Here is a 14824-nt window from a genome sequence, read left to right as displayed (position 1 = left end):
GCAGCAGTGGTGGCGGCCATGCTGAGTATACACGCCACTGTGCACGTCGCCGCCCCCAGGGCGGCGAGCTCGAATGCCAAGATGGAGAAACTCAAGCGTCCCTCCAGAGCACTGGCTGGAACAGGCGAGGCCTGGTCGTACTTCATAACCCGCTTGGGCGAATACAAAACAGGTACTAAGCTTGTCGGACCCGACATAGTCGCACAGCTACTGGAGTGCTGTGAGGAGGAGCTGAGAAAGGAGCCGGCGGGTAGGAGCCTCGTGGGCAGCGATGAAGACGTCCTCGCCGCCATGAAGGCGCTCGCCGTCCGGACGGAGAACACGATGGTAGCTCGAGTGGCCCTGTCTAACATGCGGCAGGGACACGAAGAGCCCGTCCGGTCGTTCCACGCCCGCATCAAGGGGCAGGCGGACATATGCAAGCATGAAATGAAGTGCACCAAGGCCGGGTGCGATCAGGTCAACGACTTCACGGAAGGGATATTGCGCAACGTGGTTGCCCGTGGCATCGCGGACCAAGCAATACAACTTGACCTACTCGGTGAGAAGAACCAGGACATGCCATTAAAGGACATGATAGAGTATATCGAGGCCAAAGAGTCTGGAAAACGCTTGGCATCGCGCCTGCTTGACACTCAGAGCACGGACGCGATCAGTAGTTCGTATCGGCGGGGAAAGCAACAGGATGTCCACGCCAGAGTAGGAGCCAGGCCGGAAAAACCGAAGGCCAAGCCCAAAGGAGTATGCATCTACTGCGGCGAGGTGGGCCATGGCAAAACTCCTCAATGGCGCGCCAGACGCGCCGAGTGCCCCGGATACCGTAAAAAGTGCCGGAAGTGTGGCCGCCAGAATCACCTCGACAAGGCGTGCCTGGGCGGCCGATCGGCTAGACCCCCATCTAAGGAGACCGACGGGATGTACGACGAGCAGACGGCAGCCTTCGTCGAGCTATGCACGGTCACCATGGCCAGCACAGAGGATGAAATACGCGTGCTTTCCCTCGCTCACCACCTGTGCGATCAGTGGATGAAACGCATATCCGACCCGCAGCCATACATCAACCTCACTCTCACCAACAAGCGCGAGGATTACAAAGCGCTGGGTTTTAACCTCCTGAAACACACCCGCGCGGTAACCCTACCCGCTATGGCAGACACGGGGTGCCAGAGCTGCCTGATCGGCATTAAAGTCGTCCAACAAATGGGCCTGAGTACCGAGGACCTCAAACCTGTATCCATGACCATGAAGGCTGCAAACAACAAAGGAATTCGTATCCTCAGAGCCGTGGTAGTCAGATTCGCCGATAACAGTGACGACGTTCGGAGATTGGAGACTCGCCAAATCGCGTATGTGACGGACTCTTCAGACCGCATATTCCTCTCCTGCGCGGCCTGCATGGACCTGGGCATGATCTCGGACAGATTCCCGACACTCGGAGAGGTGAATCTGACGACCTCGGAATTGTGCGACTTCCCGCGACGCGCGGAGCCACCGACCAAGCCAACCGCACTCCCCATGCTGGCGACCGAGGCCAACTGAGAGGCACTACAGTCACACTTACTCAGGATGTATGCTCAGAGCACATTCAACACGTGCCCACACCAGCCACTACCGAGAATGACCGGCCCGCCACTACGTCTTATGCTCAGTGAGAACGTGACACTGGTTGCCCATCACACTCCAATCTCCGTGGCCATACATTGGCAAGATGAGGTAAAAGCAGGCCTCGACCAGGACGTTCGGCTCGGCGTGTTGGAGGAAGTACCCGTCGGCACGCCAGTGACATGGTGTCACCGCATGGTAATTTGTGCGAAAAAGAATGGCAAGCCGCGACGCACCGTCGACTTTCAGGCCTTGAACAAGCATGCGTTCCGCGAGACCCACCACACCCAATCCCCGTTCCACCAGGCGAGACGCGTACCTAACGGGAAGCGCAAGACAGTATTCGACGCATGGAACGGTTACCATAGCGTCCGCCTACACGAGGACGACCACCACAAGACGACCTTCATCACTCCATGGGGGCGCTACCGGTACCTATCTGCCCCACAAGGGTATACGGCATTGGGGGACGGTTAGTCACGACGATACGATGAGATCGTCGCAGACATTGGTAACAAGACCGAGTGCGTAGATGACATGCTACTATGGTCAGACACAATTGAAGGGAGCTACTTCCAGGCGGTCCAATGGCTGGATATATGCGGCCGGAATGGAATCATCCTCAACCCGGAGAAGTTTGTCTTCAGCGCACCCACGGTGGACTTTGCGGGCTTCACGATCACCATGACCGACGTGCGACCGTGCAGCCGCTACCTGGAAGCAATCCACGATTTCCCACAACCGCGTAACATCACCGACGTCAGATCGTGGTTCGGGCTTGTCAACCAGGTGGCGTACGCCTTTAGTATGGCCGAACGAATGCAGCCATTCCGGAAGCTCCGGAAAAGTGTAGAACGCTTCCAGTGGTCCATGGAGTTAGAGGACATATTCCGCGAGTCAAAAGACTTGATCGTACAAGAAATCGAACATGGTGTCCGCATATTTGACAAAACTAAGCCAACATGCATCGCCACGGACTGGTCGAAGGAGGGAATTCGGATTCTGGTTGCTTCAAAAGCACTGCCGATGCGTGCCAGTTAGACCATTCTGCTGCACTGATGGATGGAAAATAACCCTGGTCGGCAGCAGATTTACACACGCAGCAGAATCCAGATACGCGCCCATAGAGGGCGAGGCTCTCGCAGTCGCGGACGCCTTGGACAAGGCGCGCTACTTCGTACTGGGCTGCGAGAACTTGATCATTGCGGTAGACCACAAACCACTGCTGAAACTCCTTGCGTGCAGAGCACTTGACGACATACCCAACCCCCGCCTCAGGAACCTCAAGGAGAAGACCCTGCATTATCGCTTCCGCACCATACATATCCCGGGCATGAAGAACAAAGCGGCAGATGCCATGTCGTGCAGGCCGGTCGGCACCACGCGACCTCCACTCAAAAACCTTCCAGATGACAATGCCACCATAGCGACCCACCTCCAACCAAGCATGCACACCGACGTCCTGTCTCTCCTACGCCAAACTGAGCCAGAGTATGACGATGATGTCGAGGAGGAGAACCTGACATGGTGCGCCGCGGGCCTCGAATCATTGTGATCAGTAACATGGGATCGCGTCAGGGAAGCCACCAGCAGAGATGGCGATATGCACTTATTGGAGGAATGACAATGAACGGCATCCCAGACTCAAAAATAGAGATGCCAGAGACAATTCGCGACTATCACCAGTACCGCGAGAACATGACATCGACAGATGGAGTGATCCTATACAAGGACCGAGTCGTCATACCACCCTCACTCCGCGGCGATGTGCTGAGCGCCCTACACGCTGCCCACCAGGGCGTATCAATGATGACCGCCCGCGCAGAATCCTCTGTATTCTGGCCAGGCATGTCGGCCGACATCAGCGCCACTCGGAAAAACTGCGAACACTGCCACCGGATGGCACCATCATAGCCTGGAGCGCCACCAACTCCACCTATCCCGGTCATTTACCCCTTTCAGGCAGTGTGCTCGGACTTCTTTGTACACAGGGGTGCACACTACCTTATGACGGTGGACAGATACTCGAACTGGCCGATCATCTCAAAGTTGACGGGTGGCGCCGCCGGACTCACAAACCACTTACGTCGCGCCTTCATGACGTACGGGACGCCAGAAGAGCTCGCATCGGATGGGGGACCGGAGTTCACCTCCACCGAGACCAGGTCATTCCTGCACAGATGGGGCATACACCACCACTTGTCATCGGTGGCCTTCCCTCACAGCAACTGTCGCGCGGAGATTGGAGTTAAGACAATGAAACGACTTATCACCGACAACACCAGCCCGCAGGGAGAACTTGACACTGACGCTGTGCAGAGAGCGATACTACAATATCGTAACACGCCTGACACTAAGATCTCCCCGGCAATGTGTGTCTTCGGCCGCCTGATACGCGATTTCATCCCAATTATCCCTGGGAAGTACAGACCGCACGACACTTGGCATGAGACCCTGAAAGCAAGGGAGGAGGCCCTCCGCAAACGTCATATCTGCACGGCTGACACCTGGGCAGAACACACCAAACGCCTTCCGCCACTTGCTGTAGGGGACCTAGTCCGCGTACAGAACCAGACATGACCCCACCCAAAAATGGGACAAGACAGGCACTATCGTGGAGGTACGCCAACACGACCAATACGTGATCAAGATCGACGGCTCGGGCAGAGTCACACTTCGGAACAGGAAATTCCTGCGCAAGTTTAGCCCAGTTCGCAATGACCAGCTGCCACCCCGGTCTATCTAAGATGATCTAGCAACCTGCATCACTGTACCTGCACCCGTTGTAACACCGCAACTGCCTGACCTTGACAGCAAACCCGTGACATCTGCGACGCCAACGGGGCCCACGCCGGCACTGACGTCAGTATGCACACCCCGGCGCAAGACGACACCCATTTCAGACACGCCAGCAGCACCAGGACGAGGCATACTGAGGCGCGCGATCCTTCAGACGCCACCATCGGCCCCTGAAACCCCGAGAGCCCCATCCCCACTGGGGCCCGATGTGACACCACCAGCACCAGCAACAGGTCAACGCCGATCCACCAGAGCGACCAGCGTGCCTGCCTGGCACAAGGACTACTCCATGGAATAGTCACACGATGGGCGATATCAACTTTTGTTCATTCATTAAACTTTATATTTTCTCAGCCTTTATCTATTAACATAATAAAGACTCGGAGGGAGATCGAGAACATTGTACTTTACGGTACTTCTACATATAGACGGTCCCCTGTGCCAGTGCGCATGCGCAGCCAGAGCCAGAGATGTTGTGGGCGTTTCAACCTGTTCAATACTTGTTTGATTATTGTCGTTTCACGCTAATAAAGTGGTCGAACAAATTGAACTCTGTTCTTATTTACGTTGGGCGGAGTTCAATGTAGGACTTGGCATCTCTCTCGACCAATCGGAGAGATGCGAGTGAGTTTGCCGTCGTTCGGCCAATGGGAGCCAACGCAGGACAATATTACTCATCTTCCTGTTTGAGGGGCGTTCCGCTGTGACGCCCGCCACGCCCCCCCCCCCCGGTCCAATCAGCGGACTTGGCGCCCCTTTTGGCCAATCACAGGGGCAACAAGCAGATCGCGCGCCAAAACCGTCCATTAAGGGGGGGGCAGGTTACGAGAGGGAGTCCTCTCCCCCCCTGCACGGGGAGTGAATAATTGATCGGCGCGATCCAACTGGGGGTAGTTGGGGTTTGCCTGCCGGATCGTCTCGGATCGCCTCGCCTTGCCTGCTGGCACTCGCTGCCTTGTTCACCCTCGTGCTGGTTGGCGTCTGTCCTTCACCCTCCGTCCCTGGTGCTTGGAGTGGCATCGTTGTTGTGGGGTCAAGTCCTGCCGAGCCAGAACGTCGAAGACCGCACGAGGCCGACAGGTCCAAGCTAGCTCTGATCTCCAGCTCACCTTTCCTCGAGCTGGAAGCCTTCAATAAAGACCCGACGGGGTCCATTTCTGGGTATTTGTGTGTGTCTGTGTCTGTGGGCCCCGTCTGATAAGTAGAAACTGTTAAGTGCCTGTGTTCCTTGTACATTATTTGCCTTGCTATATTCGGATAACTCTGCCCTCACGTACTCCCCTCGTTCCCCAATTATTGTTGTAAATAAATTCCCCTTTTGTTGAATGTACCAGCTCGTTTCTGTGTTTCTTTCATTGGCTTAGAATGGTGCGTGTTGGGAAATAGCGAAGCAGCAAATTGTTTATTTGGTCCGGCACGGCTCTGCTAACTCCGCTCGGTTACGCCGGATCCGAGCCATTACTTGCGACTCGGATCAGACAGAGTCGGCCGAGGGTGCGGTTCCCCGGTAGTTAGATTGCGTGGGTATTTAGGTATATTGAAATTGGCAATTGACCTTATCCCACGTGGTCGACATATTGGCGATCTTCGGTCCGATAAGGGACCCATGACCTTTCGGATTTATCTGAAAGGTACAACCTAAATACCGGGTGTTCGGTGGAGTTGAGTATTTATCCCGTGCACGTGAAATCGCACATCCCATGATCCACTTGCAGGCTGTTACCTTTCATTCCATCTTACCTCTCCTCCTTGTGTTCATGATCATTCCCTTGTTGCATTCACGTGTTACCCACTGTCGGTGCATTTCCTTTTACCTTCTGACTTCATTCGTTCATGAGCCTCGACTTTGTGCACAAAATAAATGCATTTCATGTGTTTCTTTTTTCCCCACATCTGTTTTTATCTGAATCGAAAGGGAATATTGCTGTTGATGTGCTTTATTATCATACATTAATGATATTGGTTCCTCATTGGAATTCAATGGTGATGTACTTCACCTCCTTCAATGTAGTCATTGAAATAGAGTGGAGACTAATATTAGATTGAATGACTCATGTTGCAGTAATTTTTTTTTATAGCAATGATCGTTTTTCTTCCTTTCGAGTATCTTGTACCAGATCTTGGAGATGAGATGGTCTGTCTCTCAACATTTCATTTCCATATCAGAGAAAAGGATTGCCATTAAACTTGCTCATAAAACTTTTTGTTTGATCACCCAGACTAGATCGAGTCCAAAAGATAACAAAATGTTTTTGTTGATCAAATGGACTGGATAGGGTCCAAAATACAAAAAAAAGTATTTGTTTGATCAAATAGACTAGAAAGGGTACAAAAGATAATGAAACGTTATTTTTTCATCAAATAGTCGAGATCGGGATAAAAGATAACGAAACGTTTTTATTTTATCAAATCTACGATAGGGTACAAAAAATAATGAAACGTTTTTATTTGATCAAATAAACTAGATATGGTACAAAAGATAACAAAACGTTTTTATTTGATCAAATAGACGAGATAGGGTACAAAAGATAACGAAACGTTTTTATTTGATCAAATAGACTACATTGGGCACAACAGATAACGAAACGTTTTTATTTGAAGACATAGACTCGATCGGGTACAAAAGATAATGAAACATTTTTATTTGATCAAATAGACTAGATAGGGTACAAAAGATAACGAAACGTTTTTATTTGATGAAATAGACTACATTGGGCACAACAGATAACGAAACGTTTTTATTTGAAGAAATAGACGAGATAGGGTACAAAAGATAATGAAACATTTTGAATTAAATGGCATGTGGTCCTGATAAGGTAGGGAATATTTCAATTTTGAAACTTTTTTTTTTAACCATCCAGATCTTAATACGCATTACAACATGTATGTGTTCGAGTCCTATGAATACTGCAAACAATGAAAAACTCATGTTGGATATCCGATTTGACATTTCTCTGTTTTTATTTTTCATTTTTAGCTTGTCTGGAAATTAAATTCCAGAAAACGTATTGTCATCGCGCACCGTCCCTCTGTCTTCTATTTCGACTTCTCTGGCCAAACCGCTGGGCCTATTTGGCTGAAATTTGGCAGCAACATTCCTCTCCGAGCTGGTGATACGGATTGCAAAGCTCGTTCCGGTCATATGACTTTATGTAGGTCAAAATGGCCAACTTAGTAAATTTCTTCAAATATATTCTTCTCCAGATCCACCCATCAGAATGCTACCAAATTTGAGTTGCAATATTAGGACATGGCCCTAATGTTAAATTGCCAAGGCCATGCTGATCACGTGACCGGAAGTTTGTCAAAATGGCAGACTTGGTCACCTTTTTAGAAAATCGCATAAATTCTTTCCAAAATCTTCTTCTCTGGACCAACCAGTCAGAATGCTACCAAATTTGGGTTGCAATATTAGGCCAGAGCCCAGATAAACTACAGGTCCAGTGGTCCTATTTTTTGTATCCATAGTTGAGGCTCGTGGAAGAGCTAGCATGCTGAATGGATCAGGACGGAACTGACAAAAACACGATGCAAAACACGCATACACGGAGAAGGAAACTCCAAGGAGGAAAAATGTAAAAATTAGGAGGGGACTTTGGGTGGGACTAACGAGGATAGAAAAGATCATGGTTCTGGATTGGGGATGGTCTGAAATGGAGGTGAATAGATGGCTTCAATACCTGGAGGGAAGAGTGGGATTGAAGAGAGTGTGAGAGTTTGTTCCAGAGGCAGGAAAAAAAGAGAAATGAAAGAGTGGAGGTAAGCAGTGATCCTGGATTTTCGTAGTTTCACCAGAAGGGGGCCGATGGTGGACCGTGTGAGTACTGCAGAAATGTGGAGGCTGGGAGGGGGGGGAGGAGAGAGAGGGAGAGACAAAGCACGGAAAGAGCAGAAGGTGCAAGACCAGAAAGGATGTGGTAGAAGGCAGAGAGAGACCACCGATCTGTCCGCGATGGCGGAATGATAGATCCTTAGACTCCGCTTCAGCGCGGGAGATTCCAATGATTTTAAAGGCCTTGGTTTCCATGATATCAAGCCGAGCAAGGTTTGAGGCAGGGGCACCAGGTCAGAAGGAAGAGCAGTACTCCATCAAGTTGCAGATGAAGGCCTTGTAAGTGGAGCTCAGGTGTGCCAAGGAAGGACTTTACATGATGGAGGATGCCGAGTTGGCAGCTTGCTTTGGAGGCCAACTTTGAAATGTGGACATGTTCAGTCATGAGCTGACCAATCAATTTTTGTCTTGCTCTTTATGATCTACTTAATGCAATTATCCATGATTGGGCTTGAGTTTGTTTAGTAATTATCCCGTGCACGTGAAGCGAAAAGTGAGGTTAAAAAATTGGCTCATTTTGTCTGTCTGTCTGTCTGTCTGTCTCTAAAAACATCAGTTTATGATCAAGGAGCAACTTTATTCCAATTGAATGTTATATTTTGAACACCAATCGCAACATAAATAAGAAAACAAGCCTGCAATTTAGCAGTTCTTTGGCTCTGAATTTGTCCCAATCGCACATGCGCAGAGAAGAGAGATTTTTTTTAGGTTGTCTGCCTATGTCGCAGTCAAACTAAATTAAAATCATTCCAAACAGGAAACGTACTGTAGTGATGTTATGAAGAACACAAACAATAGGCATGAAGAACTTATGTGATATGTTAAATAAGTTGATGTAAAAGATCAGGTCAGGTATGGGAGCATGCGCTCGAGCAGCACGTCGCTGCGTACAACACTCCATCAATTGCAGTAAACTTGCAAAAAAAAATTTCCGTAACCTTTAAAAAAATTTTATTCTGGTTCCCATCGGGAGGTATTAAGTGTTTACTCTTGGTGTCTGTGGTGTCCCACTTTTTGAATAACAAGTCCAAAATTTTTCATTGGGCTTGTCTAGGATTTATACCTGGGGCCTCTTGCACCCAAAGCAAGAATCATACCCCTCGACCACCAAGTCATATGGTTCAGTGTACTGCAGGTTATTGTAAACTGTTGTTTGAACATAAATGTTCACTTTTTTATCACCCATATTTGCAATCTGTGACAGATCAATTACAATTACTTTTACCATTCAATTGCAAGCCCTGGTGTTGGCTTAGCGGTTTGAATGGTGGCTTTGGATCCGAGGGTCAGTGGTTTGAGTGGTGGCTTGGGATCCTAGGGTCCTGAGTTTGAGCCCCGTTCGCCACTGAATTAACACCAAGGGGTTGACGGCGTGTCATCCTTCCGAGGTCGGTGAAATGCGCATCAGTGCTCATTTCGAAATGCTCATCAGTGCTCATTTCGAAATGCACATCAGTGCTCATCAGTGCGAAATGAGCATCAGGGACATTGCATCAGCAGCATAGCTGTACCCCTAACCAATGATGAAACCAGCAGCCAAAAAGGCAGCACATGATGGGAACCATTCAATTATGACCTCCAGCAAAGAAAAAAAAAGTTTATTTTTGCTTATGGATGCTGTTTCATTGGAAAATAATATGTTTATTTTCATTACTTGTGCGTGCCCATACGTGCAAAAAAAAACAAACTAAAACCGCTTGCCACAAACAAACACATAGGCCGTTCCTTCGCTCTCGCGTGCCCGTCAGGGCCGGATTTAGGGCAGGGGCCACGGCCCGGGGCCCTGCGCCTCCCAGGGGCCCCGTGCAAACGCAAAGATTACAAGAAATTCTTCTATTTTCCCCCTTTTGTTTGTTTGTGAAAAAAAATCTAGTTCGTTTGTGTAAATGGTCAGTGAATCACGAAACAAATACTCAATATCCCTGTTAATTTGGCATGTTTGGTTATGTTTATCATGTATTTTACATCTTTGAACTTACTTTTTTTCCTTTCCACTGATCATAAGAGCGCAATCTTATGGTCGACCACAGAAATAGGTCACACGAAAAAAGTGAGGGTTTTCCCAATCCCAGCAAGCTATGGCCGTCTCGATTTCATTTTTACAAAACTACACGCCCACCCTGAATCTATGTTTGCTGTGTACTGCGCAGGCGTACTGCTGGGGTGGTTATACTATAATTGTGTAATTCAAGTTTACACACCGGATAATATTTTATTATATTTATAAGGTGTGTCTCGCATCAACGTTTCTCATTCTTTTCAGAAATAACGACCATGCACACGGATAAGATCCGCGACTCCGCTGCAGACCTGGTCAAGAGTTACCCGAACGACCTGGAACCTTCTCTGGTTTCAGAAATTGTACATTTCCAGGCATTTCTCAAGACGATGCAGACAGAAGACTCGGAAAAATTGTCTGAAACTTCTGTTTTCCACAATCCACAACTACGATATGGTGGCAGCGTTCGCCAGCGTGGAGATAGCTTTGCGGGTATACCTGTCAATGTTTGTCACGAACTGTACGGGAGAACGATCATTCTCAAAATTGAAAAGGATCAAGAACTATCTGCGTAGTACGATCGGCCCAGATCGTTTGGCATCGCTGGCCATACTGAGTGCTGAACACGAACTATTCAGGAGAGTAAGCACACGCGAAACCATTGAGGACTTTGCACGAATCAAAGCCAGGAAGAAGCTAAAATATTCTGTTGGTTTTTAACATCTCACAAATATATTGTAGCAATTACCCCAAAGTGTGCAATAATGCAATCATATCTGCAAAAACAACAACAACAAAAAAACTTTCTACATTGAGATTTGAGATGATACCATCACGTTTTGGTTTTGCGATTATTTTCTCTGTTCCGTTGTTTTCATCCATAGTGGTGTTTCTTGTATATAAACTTTTGTTTCTCGTAGTTTCTGAAATACATGTTTTTACACATAAACCGTGGTTTTTTTCTTTTGCCCAGCCAAGGGGTTGGTGCATTTATATATGAATACTTTTATAAGCATACATGATGTAAAAAAAAATGGCTGCGGCCCTGAGAAGGCCCCGCGTACTTCTGGGGCCCAGGGACCTGCAACACATAAATCTGGCCCTGGTGCCCTACATGCGTGGCCGTACGTGCAAACCAAAAAAAAAAACTTTCAAACAACCACACTGATGTGGTTCCTTCGTTGTCGTAAACGACGACTGGATTGGGGCATTGTGTTTAAGAAAATCGAGAAAGTATAGAAATCGAGAAAGAAAGAATACTGTAAATCGAGAAAGAATACAGTATGTCGTCACTATCCAGAAGTTCGCATATCGCAGTTACTATTATTCGCAATTTAGTTTTAATGGCCAATTATTCAATTAGCGCCAACGTATTTTGCCTTTTCGCAATGTCATTGCAAGGAAAAACACAAAGAGAAGAGTAAAAAAAAATAAAAACGTACGTGTTAAAAAAAAACTTTCAAACAAACACACAGGCCGTTCCTTCGCTCTCGTAAATGACGGCTGGATTGGGGAATTGTGTTTCTCTATAAATGCGCATAAGAAATCGAGAAATTATTAGAATACACGAAGTCATCACTATCCGGAAGTCCGTACGTTGTAACCCGTAATGGGGAACGTGGCTGAGGTTCTCTTCCCCATCGACCACACCTACGCAGCAACGTGTCTTGTCATTGGTTGGTAAATAAATGGCCATAACTTGGGAAGCACTTTTCCGATTAATATCAAACCTTGAAAAGGCATATCCTCAGGTCCCCAGCAATATACCTGGCAAGTTTCAATTAGATTGGGCCAGTGGTTGTCGAGAAACAGCGGACACACACACACACACACACACACACACACACACACACACACACACACACACACACACACACACACACACACACACACCTGGAATTATAGAAAGATGAGGCAGAATTGCAAGTGCTACCAATTGGCTAATATTCTGAGTTGGCTATACCTGGAAACCAGGAGTGAACTTGAACAGTGTTAAACACAAGTCGCCTTTTTATCCCCCGCGTGCCAGAAGGGGGATATTGTTGTCACCCAGGTCGTCCGTCCGGGCGTCAACATTTATAGCTGTGAGTGCGATAACTCATAAACTGTTCGCCATATCGATTTGAAATTTGGGTCACACATGTACCACCTGAAAACGAAGAACCCTATTGATTTTGGGCGTGGCCGGATCCAAGATGGCCGACTGGGGCGGCCATCTTGAAAAAAAATGTTTTTTGTAATAAATGGAAAACCGCTTATCTGATTTCAATTATTTTTGGTTACTACGTTCCTCACCCCTGGGGAATTTTTTCGAGATGATGACCAAATGGTGTCTTGTTTCCAATTCACCTCCCTCATTATCTGGAATATGTATGACCTTTTTCATTCAATGGCGGGGGATTCCCCATCTCTGATGGTATATTTGGAACTTGGAAAACCCTTCCGTTTTGCAGTACTTGGAGAAAATATTCAGGCATTTGACGTAATCATGACCAATCAAATTTGCTGCTTTCAGACCCTGCCCATGTCCTTGTTTCTCAAGACTGCAGGGTCAGGGTAAGGTGTTCTATAAACTCTCTCGTTAATCTTGTAATAATTGCATGTAATAAGTAGACTCAAATCTTTAACACGATAATCAGATCTTGCACATTGCATTGCTCGAGGTATTACTCCCCCCAAAGATCACAAAACGTTGCTTCAAACCCCTCACCTGGAAATTTGTGTACGCAATGCATGACGTGCTTACCTCGAATGGAATGCTCAATCTGGTGAGATTTTCCGACAGAGAAAGAAAACAGCCTTATGGCAGGTTATTCGTTCAATCCACATGCTAAATCGTTCACCCTGTCTATGCATGGCTTACGAGCCCCACAGTGCTGCTATGCCATGTATCCCCTGGCAGGCTTAATCGCTGCACAGTTTTAGATCAAGATCATAACGTTGTGCCACCACTTATCTCAGCTGCTGCCATCACTTTCCAGAGGCATTTGAAATCTGATCCCAATGAAAGCGTGCACAATAGTTCAATCAAATCTACAGATGAAGTATTGACCCAGCATGGTATTGCATAACCAGGTTGTTTGAGAACACACCCAACTGCGAACCCATGTTACACTGGCTAGAAATATGAGCATGAATCCGTCGTGAAAGTATGTGACGGTTAATTAATTATTCCCTATTTGTGAGTTTCGTTATAGAATGTTCAAACGATTTCTGAGATGCATTTACAAATTTGCTAAAATGTTCTAAAATGTGCTTGCAATAATTATGTTGATGTTTGAATGAATTAACTGTTTGACCACAAACGGCTATTTAATTTCCTTTTCAGTCACACTGCAAGGACATTGTGGGATTACCGAACCAACAGCTTCAGAAAGTCAGACTTTGAAGGATCCCTACTGAGGTGAAATGATCAGTCAGCTTGTGGCTAGAATATTTGCTTGTGTAAAATCCTTCATCATGAAAAGGTCTTTCAAAGTGTCAGATTACATTTAATTATTTAGCTTGGTGTTGTGCTCATGACAGCATAAGGCAATGATTGTATGTACACAAATGTGGATTCGGCAAAGGCATATGAGAAACCGGATAGTGTCCACACATATGCAGATGTAGATATAGATAAAAATTTAAAGTGCATCACAAGTGTCAAATAGGATTTTCCTGCACAAACGAGCAAGATGGCACGAGCTACTGTATGTCAAGGATGAAACATTCTCTGCTGGACAATAAGTTTTTGATTCCAATATTGAGTGTCATCCTAAAATTTGCAATTTGGTGTGCGTCTTTGTGTGTGATTTTGACCGCGATACATTCGGTCGTTACTTATCCAATTTCAACCAAACTTGACAGGAAGACAAAGGGTCACATGATCGGGGTTGTAGCGACTTGATTTTCCCCACTGCCCAAGGGGGTTTTCCACCTTGGGCGAAATCCTTGTTAAGATGTGCATCAGTGTTAAGAGAGTTAATCGTGGCATTTTTCCAATGCCGCTTCTAATAACAAAAATAATTGGAACGGCACTCACTGGAGCACATACTGTACCTCCACCAGGCTGACCAGTTTACGTTTTGTATCCCACTAATAGGCCAGATCTGGATCAGTTTGTTCTTGTCACCTACCAAAATTATCCACCAAGTTTCATCTGAATCTGTGCACAACTTTTTGAGATATTGTGCTATGTATCGTTTTTGGCCCGATCTCTCGATGGTATGCCTGGTGTTGGCTTAATGGTTAGGGTGGTGGGCTGGCATCCTGAGTTCAAATCCCACTTGGCTGTTGAATTAATACCAGGTGGGGTTGACTACTTGTCATTCTTCTGATGTTGGCAAAATGAGTGCCAGCTCACTGGTATCCTGTGTTGGAGTGGCGACCCATCCAGGATTGTGCCCAATAGCCAAGGAGACTGCTTCAGCAGCACCAATGCTCCGCACAGAGTATGGTCTCAGTGGTGAAGAATCACTTTAAAAATTATAGTGTACAGAATACAGATCTTCACCAAAATCGAATCATTTCATCCTTATCACACACCCAACCTTTCCTTCAAATTTTTATGAATCGCCAACAACTTTTTAAGATATCCTGTTCACCAACAA

At 47.0% G+C, this 14824-nt stretch overlaps 1 long non-coding RNA gene across 1 annotated transcript in view; it reads right to left on the bottom strand.

The window, feature by feature from the left end:
• LOC147015242 (uncharacterized) overlaps positions 1–13173 on the bottom strand; it is a 78229-nt gene extending 65056 nt beyond the window's left edge. The window contains exon 1 of the long non-coding RNA XR_015050252.1: positions 12979–13173. This is a non-coding gene — a long non-coding RNA (uncharacterized LOC147015242). The remainder of the gene's footprint in view (positions 1–12978) is intronic.
• Positions 13174–14824: the final 1651 nt, after the last annotated feature.

The sequence above is a fragment of the Eptatretus burgeri genome, chromosome 12, assembly GCF_056783735.1.
Source record: "Eptatretus burgeri isolate ZD-2024b chromosome 12, Ebu_testis_v1, whole genome shotgun sequence".
Taxonomy (NCBI): domain Eukaryota; kingdom Metazoa; phylum Chordata; class Myxini; order Myxiniformes; family Myxinidae; genus Eptatretus; species Eptatretus burgeri.
Note: the sequence above shows the minus strand (reverse complement) of the source record. Positions and strands in the feature narration are given on the sequence as shown.